We start from the raw sequence: 9,761 nt of genomic DNA on the forward strand, positions 1-9,761 counted from the left end.
GACTGATTTTGATGAGAGTTTGAGTTATTTGAAGACGTCTCATCGCCAAAACGAGCACATTTCTTTTCAGGGGCCTTTTCCATGCGGCTCTCTCGTGTCCACCAGCTTTCGCGTCCCATGACAGCGCCAGGGCCTTCGATAGCTCAGTTGGTAGAGCGGAGGACTGTAGGTGAACAACCGGCCATCCTTAGGTCGCTGGTTCGACTCCGGCTCGAAGGAAGCCATGCTTTTTGGTGGTGTCTTTGTCCGTGTCCAGGCCGACGCCGGGCAAAAATCAGCTTTCCCTGACCGGGAATCGAACCCGGGCCGCGGCGGTGAGAGCGCCGAATCCTAACCACTAGACCACCAGGGAGACATGGGGCTTGAGCTGTACACGAGTGCACCTGAGCTCTTGCTCTGTGCGGGGCAGGCTGCGGGAGACGGCTTCACAGCAGAAACTGTTTATCTAATCAAATCTCACCAAGGGCCGTTGCTCTTTTGAATCAAGATGAAATAATCTAGTTGCCATTGTTTTCAGAACAAAGACACCTACCTAGTGCTTTCTCGTCGTATTCATTTGACTGATTTTGATGAGAGTTTGAGTTATTTGAAGACGTCTCATCGCCAAAACGAGCACATTTCTTTTCAGGGGCCTTTTCCATGCGGCTCTCTCGTGTCCACCAGCTTTCGCGTCCCATGACAGCGCCAGGGCCTTCGATAGCTCAGTTGGTAGAGCGGAGGACTGTAGGTGAACAACCGGCCATCCTTAGGTCGCTGGTTCGACTCCGGCTCGAAGGAAGCCATGCTTTTTGGTGGTGTCTTTGTCCGTGTCCAGGCCGACGCCGGGCAAAAATCAGCTTTCCCTGACCGGGAATCGAACCCGGGCCGCGGCGGTGAGAGCGCCGAATCCTAACCACTAGACCACCAGGGAGACATGGGGCTTGAGCTGTACACGGGTGAACCTGAGCTCTTGCTCTGTGCGGGGCAGGCTGCGGGAGACGGCTTCACAGCAGAAACTGTTTATCTAATCAAATCTCACCAAGGGCCGTTGCTCTTTTGAATCAAGATGAAATAATCTAGTTGCCATTGTTTTCAGAACAAAGACACCTACCTAGTGCTTTCTCGTCGTATTCATTTGACTGATTTTGATGAGAGTTTGAGTTATTTGAAGACGTCTCATCGCCAAAACGAGCACATTTCTTTTCAGGGGCCTTTTCCATGCGGCTCTCTCGTGTCCACCAGCTTTCGCGTCCCATGACAGCGCCAGGGCCTTCGATAGCTCAGTTGGTAGAGCGGAGGACTGTAGGTGAACAACCGGCCATCCTTAGGTCGCTGGTTCGACTCCGGCTCGAAGGAAGCCATGCTTTTTGGTGGTGTCTTTGTCCGTGTCCAGGCCGACGCCGGGCAAAAATCAGCTTTCCCTGACCGGGAATCGAACCCGGGCCGCGGCGGTGAGAGCGCCGAATCCTAACCACTAGACCACCAGGGAGACATGGGGCTTGAGCTGTACACGAGTGCACCTGAGCTCTTGCTCTGTGCGGGGCAGGCTGCGGGAGACGGCTTCACAGCAGAAACTGTTTATCTAATCAAATCTCACCAAGGGCCGTTGCTCTTTTGAATCAAGATGAAATAATCTAGTTGCCATTGTTTTCAGAACAAAGACACCTACCTAGTGCTTTCTCGTCGTATTCATTTGACTGATTTTGATGAGAGTTTGAGTTATTTGAAGACGTCTCATCGCCAAAACGAGCACATTTCTTTTCAGGGGCCTTTTCCATGCGGCTCTCTCGTGTCCACCAGCTTTCGCGTCCCATGACAGCGCCAGGGCCTTCGATAGCTCAGTTGGTAGAGCGGAGGACTGTAGGTGAACAACCGGCCATCCTTAGGTCGCTGGTTCGACTCCGGCTCGAAGGAAGCCATGCTTTTTGGTGGTGTCTTTGTCCGTGTCCAGGCCGACGCCGGGCAAAAATCAGCTTTCCCTGACCGGGAATCGAACCCGGGCCGCGGCTGTGAGAGCGCCGAATCCTAACCACTAGACCACCAGGGAGACATGGGGCTTGAGCTGTACACGAGTGCACCTGAGCTCTTGCTCTGTGCGGGGCAGGCTGCGGGAGACGGCTTCACAGCAGAAACTGTTTATCTAATCAAATCTCACCAAGGGCCGTTGCTCTTTTGAATCAAGATGAAATAATCTAGTTGCCATTGTTTTCAGAACAAAGACACCTACCTAGTGCTTTCTCGTCGTATTCATTTGACTGATTTTGATGAGAGTTTGAGTTATTTGAAGACGTCTCATCGCCAAAACGAGCACATTTCTTTTCAGGGGCCTTTTCCATGCGGCTCTCTCGTGTCCACCAGCTTTCGCGTCCCATGACAGCGCCAGGGCCTTCGATAGCTCAGTTGGTAGAGCGGAGGACTGTAGGGGAACAACCGGCCATCCTTAGGTCGCTGGTTCGACTCCGGCTCGAAGGAAGCCATGCTTTTTGGTGGTGTCTTTGTCCGTGTCCAGGCCGACGCCGGGCAAAAATCAGCTTTCCCTGACCGGGAATCGAACCCGGGCCGCGGCGGTGAGAGCGCCGAATCCTAACCACTAGACCACCAGGGAGACATGGGGCTTGAGCTGTACACGGGTGAACCTGAGCTCTTGCTCTGTGCGGGGCAGGCTGCGGGAGACGGCTTCACAGCAGAAACTGTTTATCTAATCAAATCTCACCAAGGGCCGTTGCTCTTTTGAATCAAGATGAAATAATCTAGTTGCCATTGTTTTCAGAACAAAGACACCTACCTAGTGCTTTCTCGTCGTATTCATTTGACTGATTTTGATGAGAGTTTGAGTTATTTGAAGACGTCTCATCGCCAAAACGAGCACATTTCTTTTCAGGGGCCTTTTCCATGCGGCTCTCTCGTGTCCACCAGCTTTCGCGTCCCATGACAGCGCCAGGGCCTTCGATAGCTCAGTTGGTAGAGCGGAGGACTGTAGGTGAACAACCGGCCATCCTTAGGTCGCTGGTTCGACTCCGGCTCGAAGGAAGCCATGCTTTTTGGTGGTGTCTTTGTCCGTGTCCAGGCCGACGCCGGGCAAAAATCAGCTTTCCCTGACCGGGAATCGAACCCGGGCCGCGGCGGTGAGAGCGCCGAATCCTAACCACTAGACCACCAGGGAGACATGGGGCTTGAGCTGTACACGGGTGAACCTGAGCTCTTGCTCTGTGCGGGGCAGGCTGCGGGAGACGGCTTCACAGCAGAAACTGTTTATCTAATCAAATCTCACCAAGGGCCGTTGCTCTTTTGAATCAAGATGAAATAATCTAGTTGCCATTGTTTTCAGAACAAAGACACCTACCTAGTGCTTTCTCGTCGTATTCATTTGACTGATTTTGATGAGAGTTTGAGTTATTTGAAGACGTCTCATCGCCAAAACGAGCACATTTCTTTTCAGGGGCCTTTTCCATGCGGCTCTCTCGTGTCCACCAGCTTTCGCGTCCCATGACAGCGCCAGGGCCTTCGATAGCTCAGTTGGTAGAGCGGAGGACTGTAGGTGAACAACCGGCCATCCTTAGGTCGCTGGTTCGACTCCGGCTCGAAGGAAGCCATGCTTTTTGGTGGTGTCTTTGTCCGTGTCCAGGCCGACGCCGGGCAAAAATCAGCTTTCCCTGACCGGGAATCGAACCCGGGCCGCGGCGGTGAGAGCGCCGAATCCTAACCACTAGACCACCAGGGAGACATGGGGCTTGAGCTGTACACGAGTGCACCTGAGCTCTTGCTCTGTGCGGGGCAGGCTGCGGGAGACGGCTTCACAGCAGAAACTGTTTATCTAATCAAATCTCACCAAGGGCCGTTGCTCTTTTGAATCAAGATGAAATAATCTAGTTGCCATTGTTTTCAGAACAAAGACACCTACCTAGTGCTTTCTCGTCGTATTCATTTGACTGATTTTGATGAGAGTTTGAGTTATTTGAAGACGTCTCATCGCCAAAACGAGCACATTTCTTTTCAGGGGCCTTTTCCATGCGGCTCTCTCGTGTCCACCAGCTTTCGCGTCCCATGACAGCGCCAGGGCCTTCGATAGCTCAGTTGGTAGAGCGGAGGACTGTAGGGGAACAACCGGCCATCCTTAGGTCGCTGGTTCGACTCCGGCTCGAAGGAAGCCGTGCTTTTTGGTGGTGTCTTTGTCCGTGTCCAGGCCGACGCCGGGCAAAAATCAGCTTTCCCTGACCGGGAATCGAACCCGGGCCGCAGCGGTGAGAGCGCCGAATCCTAACCACTAGACCACCAGGGAGACATGGGGCTTGAGCTGTACACGGGTGAACCTGAGCTCTTGCTCTGTGCGGGGCAGGCTGCGGGAGACGGCTTCACAGCAGAAACTGTTTATCTAATCAAATCTCACCAAGGGCCGTTGCTCTTTTGAATCAAGATGAAATAATCTAGTTGCCATTGTTTTCAGAACAAAGACACCTACCTAGTGCTTTCTCGTCGTATTCATTTGACTGATTTTGATGAGAGTTTGAGTTATTTGAAGACGTCTCATCGCCAAAACGAGCACATTTCTTTTCAGGGGCCTTTTCCATGCGGCTCTCTCGTGTCCACCAGCTTTCGCGTCCCATGACAGCGCCAGGGCCTTCGATAGCTCAGTTGGTAGAGCGGAGGACTGTAGGTGAACAACCGGCCATCCTTAGGTCGCTGGTTCGACTCCGGCTCGAAGGAAGCCATGCTTTTTGGTGGTGTCTTTGTCCGTGTCCAGGCCGACGCCGGGCAAAAATCAGCTTTCCCTGACCGGGAATCGAACCCGGGCCGCGGCGGTGAGAGCGCCGAATCCTAACCACTAGACCACCAGGGAGACATGGGGCTTGAGCTGTACACGGGTGAACCTGAGCTCTTGCTCTGTGCGGGGCAGGCTGCGGGAGACGGCTTCACAGCAGAAACTGTTTATCTAATCAAATCTCACCAAGGGCCGTTGCTCTTTTGAATCAAGATGAAATAATCTAGTTGCCATTGTTTTCAGAACAAAGACACCTACCTAGTGCTTTCTCGTCGTATTCATTTGACTGATTTTGATGAGAGTTTGAGTTATTTGAAGACGTCTCATCGCCAAAACGAGCACATTTCTTTTCAGGGGCCTTTTCCATGCGGCTCTCTCGTGTCCACCAGCTTTCGCGTCCCATGACAGCGCCAGGGCCTTCGATAGCTCAGTTGGTAGAGCGGAGGACTGTAGGTGAACAACCGGCCATCCTTAGGTCGCTGGTTCGACTCCGGCTCGAAGGAAGCCATGCTTTTTGGTGGTGTCTTTGTCCGTGTCCAGGCCGACGCCGGGCAAAAATCAGCTTTCCCTGACCGGGAATCGAACCCGGGCCGCGGCGGTGAGAGCGCCGAATCCTAACCACTAGACCACCAGGGAGACATGGGGCTTGAGCTGTACACGAGTGCACCTGAGCTCTTGCTCTGTGCGGGGCAGGCTGCGGGAGACGGCTTCACAGCAGAAACTGTTTATCTAATCAAATCTCACCAAGGGCCGTTGCTCTTTTGAATCAAGATGAAATAATCTAGTTGCCATTGTTTTCAGAACAAAGACACCTACCTAGTGCTTTCTCGTCGTATTCATTTGACTGATTTTGATGAGAGTTTGAGTTATTTGAAGACGTCTCATCGCCAAAACGAGCACATTTCTTTTCAGGGGCCTTTTCCATGCGGCTCTCTCGTGTCCACCAGCTTTCGCGTCCCATGACAGCGCCAGGGCCTTCGATAGCTCAGTTGGTAGAGCGGAGGACTGTAGGTGAACAACCGGCCATCCTTAGGTCGCTGGTTCGACTCCGGCTCGAAGGAAGCCATGCTTTTTGGTGGTGTCTTTGTCCGTGTCCAGGCCGACGCCGGGCAAAAATCAGCTTTCCCTGACCGGGAATCGAACCCGGGCCGCGGCGGTGAGAGCGCCGAATCCTAACCACTAGACCACCAGGGAGACATGGGGCTTGAGCTGTACACGAGTGCACCTGAGCTCTTGCTCTGTGCGGGGCAGGCTGCGGGAGACGGCTTCACAGCAGAAACTGTTTATCTAATCAAATCTCACCAAGGGCCGTTGCTCTTTTGAATCAAGATGAAATAATCTAGTTGCCATTGTTTTCAGAACAAAGACACCTACCTAGTGCTTTCTCGTCGTATTCATTTGACTGATTTTGATGAGAGTTTGAGTTATTTGAAGACGTCTCATCGCCAAAACGAGCACATTTCTTTTCAGGGGCCTTTTCCATGCGGCTCTCTCGTGTCCACCAGCTTTCGCGTCCCATGACAGCGCCAGGGCCTTCGATAGCTCAGTTGGTAGAGCGGAGGACTGTAGGTGAACAACCGGCCATCCTTAGGTCGCTGGTTCGACTCCGGCTCGAAGGAAGCCATGCTTTTTGGTGGTGTCTTTGTCCGTGTCCAGGCCGACGCCGGGCAAAAATCAGCTTTCCCTGACCGGGAATCGAACCCGGGCCGCGGCGGTGAGAGCGCCGAATCCTAACCACTAGACCACCAGGGAGACATGGGGCTTGAGCTGTACACGAGTGCACCTGAGCTCTTGCTCTGTGCGGGGCAGGCTGCGGGAGACGGCTTCACAGCAGAAACTGTTTATCTAATCAAATCTCACCAAGGGCCGTTGCTCTTTTGAATCAAGATGAAATAATCTAGTTGCCATTGTTTTCAGAACAAAGACACCTACCTAGTGCTTTCTCGTCGTATTCATTTGACTGATTTTGATGAGAGTTTGAGTTATTTGAAGACGTCTCATCGCCAAAACGAGCACATTTCTTTTCAGGGGCCTTTTCCATGCGGCTCTCTCGTGTCCACCAGCTTTCGCGTCCCATGACAGCGCCAGGGCCTTCGATAGCTCAGTTGGTAGAGCGGAGGACTGTAGGTGAACAACCGGCCATCCTTAGGTCGCTGGTTCGACTCCGGCTCGAAGGAAGCCATGCTTTTTGGTGGTGTCTTTGTCCGTGTCCAGGCCGACGCCGGGCAAAAATCAGCTTTCCCTGACCGGGAATCGAACCCGGGCCGCGGCGGTGAGAGCGCCGAATCCTAACCACTAGACCACCAGGGAGACATGGGGCTTGAGCTGTACACGAGTGCACCTGAGCTCTTGCTCTGTGCGGGGCAGGCTGCGGGAGACGGCTTCACAGCAGAAACTGTCTATCTAATCAAATCTCACCAAGGGCCGTTGCTCTTTTGAATCAAGATGAAATAATCTAGTTGCCATTGTTTTCAGAACAAAGACACCTACCTAGTGCTTTCTCGTCGTATTCATTTGACTGATTTTGATGAGAGTTTGAGTTATTTGAAGACGTCTCATCGCCAAAACGAGCACATTTCTTTTCAGGGGCCTTTTCCATGCGGCTCTCTCGTGTCCACCAGCTTTCGCGTCCCATGACAGCGCCAGGGCCTTCGATAGCTCAGTTGGTAGAGCGGAGGACTGTAGGTGAACAACCGGCCATCCTTAGGTCGCTGGTTCGACTCCGGCTCGAAGGAAGCCATGCTTTTTGGTGGTGTCTTTGTCCGTGTCCAGGCCGACGCCGGGCAAAAATCAGCTTTCCCTGACCGGGAATCGAACCCGGGCCGCGGCGGTGAGAGCGCCGAATCCTAACCACTAGACCACCAGGGAGACATGGGGCTTGAGCTGTACACGAGTGCACCTGAGCTCTTGCTCTGTGCGGGGCAGGCTGCGGGAGACGGCTTCACAGCAGAAACTGTTTATCTAATCAAATCTCACCAAGGGCCGTTGCTCTTTTGAATCAAGATGAAATAATCTAGTTGCCATTGTTTTCAGAACAAAGACACCTACCTAGTGCTTTCTCGTCGTATTCATTTGACTGATTTTGATGAGAGTTTGAGTTATTTGAAGACGTCTCATCGCCAAAACGAGCACATTTCTTTTCAGGGGCCTTTTCCATGCGGCTCTCTCGTGTCCACCAGCTTTCGCGTCCCATGACAGCGCCAGGGCCTTCGATAGCTCAGTTGGTAGAGCGGAGGACTGTAGGTGAACAACCGGCCATCCTTAGGTCGCTGGTTCGACTCCGGCTCGAAGGAAGCCATGCTTTTTGGTGGTGTCTTTGTCCGTGTCCAGGCCGACGCCGGGCAAAAATCAGCTTTCCCTGACCGGGAATCGAACCCGGGCCGCGGCGGTGAGAGCGCCGAATCCTAACCACTAGACCACCAGGGAGACATGGGGCTTGAACTGTACACGAGTGCACCTGAGCTCTTGCTCTGTGCGGGGCAGGCTGCGGGAGACGGCTTCACAGCAGAAACTGTTTATCTAATCAAATCTCACCAAGGGCCGTTGCTCTTTTGAATCAAGATGAAATAATCTAGTTGCCATTGTTTTCAGAACAAAGACACCTACCTAGTGCTTTCTCGTCGTATTCATTTGACTGATTTTGATGAGAGTTTGAGTTATTTGAAGACGTCTCATCGCCAAAACGAGCACATTTCTTTTCAGGGGCCTTTTCCATGCGGCTCTCTCGTGTCCACCAGCTTTCGCGTCCCATGACAGCGCCAGGGCCTTCGATAGCTCAGTTGGTAGAGCGGAGGACTGTAGGTGAACAGCCGGCCATCCTTAGGTCGCTGGTTCGACTACGGCTCGAAGGAAGCCATGCTTTTTGGTGGTGTCTTTGTCCGTGTCCAGGCCGACGCCGGGCAAAAATCAGCTTTCCCTGACCGGGAATCGAACCCGGGCCGCGGCGGTGAGAGCGCCGAATCCTAACCACTAGACCACCAGGGAGACATGGGGCTTGAGCTGTACACGAGTGCACCTGAGCTCTTGCTCTGTGCGGGGCAGGCTGCGGGAGACGGCTTCACAGCAGAAACTGTTTATCTAATCAAATCTCACCAAGGGCCGTTGCTCTTTTGAATCAAGATGAAATAATCTAGTTGCCATTGTTTTCAGAACAAAGACACCTACCTAGTGCTTTCTCGTCGTATTCATTTGACTGATTTTGATGAGAGTTTGAGTTATTTGAAGACGTCTCATCGCCAAAACGAGCACATTTCTTTTCAGGGGCCTTTTCCATGCGTCTCTCTCGTGTCCACCAGCTTTCGCGTCCCATGACAGCGCCAGGGCCTTCGATAGCTCAGTTGGTAGAGCGCAGGACTGTAGGTGAACAACCGGCCATCCTTAGGTCGCTGGTTCGACTCCGGCTCGAAGGAAGCCATGCTTTTTGGTGGTGTCTTTGTCCGTGTCCAGGCCGACGCCGGGCAAAAATCAGCTTTCCCTGACCGGGAATCGAACCCGGGCCGCGGCGGTGAGAGCGCCGAATCCTAACCACTAGACCACCAGGGAGACATGGGGCTTGAGCTGTACACGAGTGCAACTGAGCTCTTGCTCTGTGCGGGGCAGGCTGCGGGAGACGGCTTCACAGCAGAAACTGTTTATCTAATCAAATCTCACCAAGGGCCGTTGCTCTTTTGAATCAAGATGAAATAATCTAGTTGCCATTGTTTTCAGAACAAAGACACCTACCTAGTGCTTTCTCGTCGTATTCATTTGACTGATTTTGATGAGAGTTTGAGTTATTTGAAGACGTCTCATCGCCAAAACGAGCACATTTCTTTTCAGGGGCCTTTTCCATGCGGCTCTCTCGTGTCCACCAGCTTTCGCGTCCCATGACAGCGCCAGGGCCTTCGATAGCTCAGTTGGTAGAGCGGAGGACTGTAGGTGAACAACCGGCCATCCTTAGGTCGCTGGTTCGACTCCGGCTCGAAGGAAGCCATGCTTTTTGGTGGTGTCTTTGTCCGTGTCCAGGCCGACGCCGGGCAAAAAT

General features: G+C 52.9%; 31 non-coding genes across 31 annotated transcripts; 16 read left to right on the forward strand and 15 right to left on the reverse strand.

The window, feature by feature from the left end:
- The first annotated feature begins 132 nt into the window (after positions 1 to 132).
- Positions 133 to 219, forward strand: trnay-gua (transfer RNA tyrosine (anticodon GUA)). Its single transcript is given in 2 exon segments — positions 133 to 169; positions 184 to 219. It is a non-coding gene; the product is annotated as a tRNA-Tyr (tRNA).
- Positions 220 to 280: 61 nt separating this feature from the next.
- On the reverse strand, positions 281 to 352 carry trnae-cuc (transfer RNA glutamic acid (anticodon CUC)). Its single transcript has one exon. It is a non-coding gene; the product is annotated as a tRNA-Glu (tRNA).
- A 338-nt stretch (positions 353 to 690) lies between these two features.
- Positions 691 to 777, forward strand: trnay-gua (transfer RNA tyrosine (anticodon GUA)). The gene is given in 2 exon segments: positions 691 to 727; positions 742 to 777. It is a non-coding gene; the product is annotated as a tRNA-Tyr (tRNA).
- A 61-nt stretch (positions 778 to 838) lies between these two features.
- On the reverse strand, positions 839 to 910 carry trnae-cuc (transfer RNA glutamic acid (anticodon CUC)). The gene has a single exon. It is a non-coding gene; the product is annotated as a tRNA-Glu (tRNA).
- Positions 911 to 1,248: 338 nt separating this feature from the next.
- On the forward strand, positions 1,249 to 1,335 carry trnay-gua (transfer RNA tyrosine (anticodon GUA)). Its single transcript is given in 2 exon segments — positions 1,249 to 1,285; positions 1,300 to 1,335. It is a non-coding gene; the product is annotated as a tRNA-Tyr (tRNA).
- A 61-nt stretch (positions 1,336 to 1,396) lies between these two features.
- On the reverse strand, positions 1,397 to 1,468 carry trnae-cuc (transfer RNA glutamic acid (anticodon CUC)). The gene has a single exon. It is a non-coding gene; the product is annotated as a tRNA-Glu (tRNA).
- A 338-nt stretch (positions 1,469 to 1,806) lies between these two features.
- Positions 1,807 to 1,893, forward strand: trnay-gua (transfer RNA tyrosine (anticodon GUA)). The gene is given in 2 exon segments: positions 1,807 to 1,843; positions 1,858 to 1,893. It is a non-coding gene; the product is annotated as a tRNA-Tyr (tRNA).
- A 471-nt stretch (positions 1,894 to 2,364) lies between these two features.
- trnay-gua (transfer RNA tyrosine (anticodon GUA)) lies at positions 2,365 to 2,451 on the forward strand. Its single transcript is given in 2 exon segments — positions 2,365 to 2,401; positions 2,416 to 2,451. It is a non-coding gene; the product is annotated as a tRNA-Tyr (tRNA).
- Positions 2,452 to 2,512: 61 nt separating this feature from the next.
- trnae-cuc (transfer RNA glutamic acid (anticodon CUC)) lies at positions 2,513 to 2,584 on the reverse strand. Its single transcript has one exon. It is a non-coding gene; the product is annotated as a tRNA-Glu (tRNA).
- Positions 2,585 to 2,922: 338 nt separating this feature from the next.
- trnay-gua (transfer RNA tyrosine (anticodon GUA)) lies at positions 2,923 to 3,009 on the forward strand. Its single transcript is given in 2 exon segments — positions 2,923 to 2,959; positions 2,974 to 3,009. It is a non-coding gene; the product is annotated as a tRNA-Tyr (tRNA).
- Positions 3,010 to 3,070: 61 nt separating this feature from the next.
- trnae-cuc (transfer RNA glutamic acid (anticodon CUC)) lies at positions 3,071 to 3,142 on the reverse strand. Its single transcript has one exon. It is a non-coding gene; the product is annotated as a tRNA-Glu (tRNA).
- A 338-nt stretch (positions 3,143 to 3,480) lies between these two features.
- Positions 3,481 to 3,567, forward strand: trnay-gua (transfer RNA tyrosine (anticodon GUA)). The gene is given in 2 exon segments: positions 3,481 to 3,517; positions 3,532 to 3,567. It is a non-coding gene; the product is annotated as a tRNA-Tyr (tRNA).
- Positions 3,568 to 3,628: 61 nt separating this feature from the next.
- On the reverse strand, positions 3,629 to 3,700 carry trnae-cuc (transfer RNA glutamic acid (anticodon CUC)). Its single transcript has one exon. It is a non-coding gene; the product is annotated as a tRNA-Glu (tRNA).
- A 338-nt stretch (positions 3,701 to 4,038) lies between these two features.
- On the forward strand, positions 4,039 to 4,125 carry trnay-gua (transfer RNA tyrosine (anticodon GUA)). The gene is given in 2 exon segments: positions 4,039 to 4,075; positions 4,090 to 4,125. It is a non-coding gene; the product is annotated as a tRNA-Tyr (tRNA).
- A 471-nt stretch (positions 4,126 to 4,596) lies between these two features.
- trnay-gua (transfer RNA tyrosine (anticodon GUA)) lies at positions 4,597 to 4,683 on the forward strand. The gene is given in 2 exon segments: positions 4,597 to 4,633; positions 4,648 to 4,683. It is a non-coding gene; the product is annotated as a tRNA-Tyr (tRNA).
- A 61-nt stretch (positions 4,684 to 4,744) lies between these two features.
- Positions 4,745 to 4,816, reverse strand: trnae-cuc (transfer RNA glutamic acid (anticodon CUC)). Its single transcript has one exon. It is a non-coding gene; the product is annotated as a tRNA-Glu (tRNA).
- Positions 4,817 to 5,154: 338 nt separating this feature from the next.
- trnay-gua (transfer RNA tyrosine (anticodon GUA)) lies at positions 5,155 to 5,241 on the forward strand. Its single transcript is given in 2 exon segments — positions 5,155 to 5,191; positions 5,206 to 5,241. It is a non-coding gene; the product is annotated as a tRNA-Tyr (tRNA).
- A 61-nt stretch (positions 5,242 to 5,302) lies between these two features.
- Positions 5,303 to 5,374, reverse strand: trnae-cuc (transfer RNA glutamic acid (anticodon CUC)). Its single transcript has one exon. It is a non-coding gene; the product is annotated as a tRNA-Glu (tRNA).
- Positions 5,375 to 5,712: 338 nt separating this feature from the next.
- Positions 5,713 to 5,799, forward strand: trnay-gua (transfer RNA tyrosine (anticodon GUA)). Its single transcript is given in 2 exon segments — positions 5,713 to 5,749; positions 5,764 to 5,799. It is a non-coding gene; the product is annotated as a tRNA-Tyr (tRNA).
- A 61-nt stretch (positions 5,800 to 5,860) lies between these two features.
- Positions 5,861 to 5,932, reverse strand: trnae-cuc (transfer RNA glutamic acid (anticodon CUC)). The gene has a single exon. It is a non-coding gene; the product is annotated as a tRNA-Glu (tRNA).
- A 338-nt stretch (positions 5,933 to 6,270) lies between these two features.
- trnay-gua (transfer RNA tyrosine (anticodon GUA)) lies at positions 6,271 to 6,357 on the forward strand. The gene is given in 2 exon segments: positions 6,271 to 6,307; positions 6,322 to 6,357. It is a non-coding gene; the product is annotated as a tRNA-Tyr (tRNA).
- Positions 6,358 to 6,418: 61 nt separating this feature from the next.
- On the reverse strand, positions 6,419 to 6,490 carry trnae-cuc (transfer RNA glutamic acid (anticodon CUC)). The gene has a single exon. It is a non-coding gene; the product is annotated as a tRNA-Glu (tRNA).
- A 338-nt stretch (positions 6,491 to 6,828) lies between these two features.
- trnay-gua (transfer RNA tyrosine (anticodon GUA)) lies at positions 6,829 to 6,915 on the forward strand. Its single transcript is given in 2 exon segments — positions 6,829 to 6,865; positions 6,880 to 6,915. It is a non-coding gene; the product is annotated as a tRNA-Tyr (tRNA).
- Positions 6,916 to 6,976: 61 nt separating this feature from the next.
- Positions 6,977 to 7,048, reverse strand: trnae-cuc (transfer RNA glutamic acid (anticodon CUC)). Its single transcript has one exon. It is a non-coding gene; the product is annotated as a tRNA-Glu (tRNA).
- Positions 7,049 to 7,386: 338 nt separating this feature from the next.
- Positions 7,387 to 7,473, forward strand: trnay-gua (transfer RNA tyrosine (anticodon GUA)). The gene is given in 2 exon segments: positions 7,387 to 7,423; positions 7,438 to 7,473. It is a non-coding gene; the product is annotated as a tRNA-Tyr (tRNA).
- A 61-nt stretch (positions 7,474 to 7,534) lies between these two features.
- trnae-cuc (transfer RNA glutamic acid (anticodon CUC)) lies at positions 7,535 to 7,606 on the reverse strand. The gene has a single exon. It is a non-coding gene; the product is annotated as a tRNA-Glu (tRNA).
- Positions 7,607 to 7,944: 338 nt separating this feature from the next.
- trnay-gua (transfer RNA tyrosine (anticodon GUA)) lies at positions 7,945 to 8,031 on the forward strand. Its single transcript is given in 2 exon segments — positions 7,945 to 7,981; positions 7,996 to 8,031. It is a non-coding gene; the product is annotated as a tRNA-Tyr (tRNA).
- Positions 8,032 to 8,092: 61 nt separating this feature from the next.
- Positions 8,093 to 8,164, reverse strand: trnae-cuc (transfer RNA glutamic acid (anticodon CUC)). Its single transcript has one exon. It is a non-coding gene; the product is annotated as a tRNA-Glu (tRNA).
- Positions 8,165 to 8,650: 486 nt separating this feature from the next.
- trnae-cuc (transfer RNA glutamic acid (anticodon CUC)) lies at positions 8,651 to 8,722 on the reverse strand. Its single transcript has one exon. It is a non-coding gene; the product is annotated as a tRNA-Glu (tRNA).
- Positions 8,723 to 9,208: 486 nt separating this feature from the next.
- On the reverse strand, positions 9,209 to 9,280 carry trnae-cuc (transfer RNA glutamic acid (anticodon CUC)). The gene has a single exon. It is a non-coding gene; the product is annotated as a tRNA-Glu (tRNA).
- A 338-nt stretch (positions 9,281 to 9,618) lies between these two features.
- Positions 9,619 to 9,705, forward strand: trnay-gua (transfer RNA tyrosine (anticodon GUA)). Its single transcript is given in 2 exon segments — positions 9,619 to 9,655; positions 9,670 to 9,705. It is a non-coding gene; the product is annotated as a tRNA-Tyr (tRNA).
- Positions 9,706 to 9,761: the final 56 nt, after the last annotated feature.

This window comes from Sardina pilchardus, chromosome 6 (genome assembly GCF_963854185.1).
Source record: "Sardina pilchardus chromosome 6, fSarPil1.1, whole genome shotgun sequence".
Classification (NCBI taxonomy): Eukaryota; Metazoa; Chordata; class Actinopteri; order Clupeiformes; family Clupeidae; genus Sardina; species Sardina pilchardus.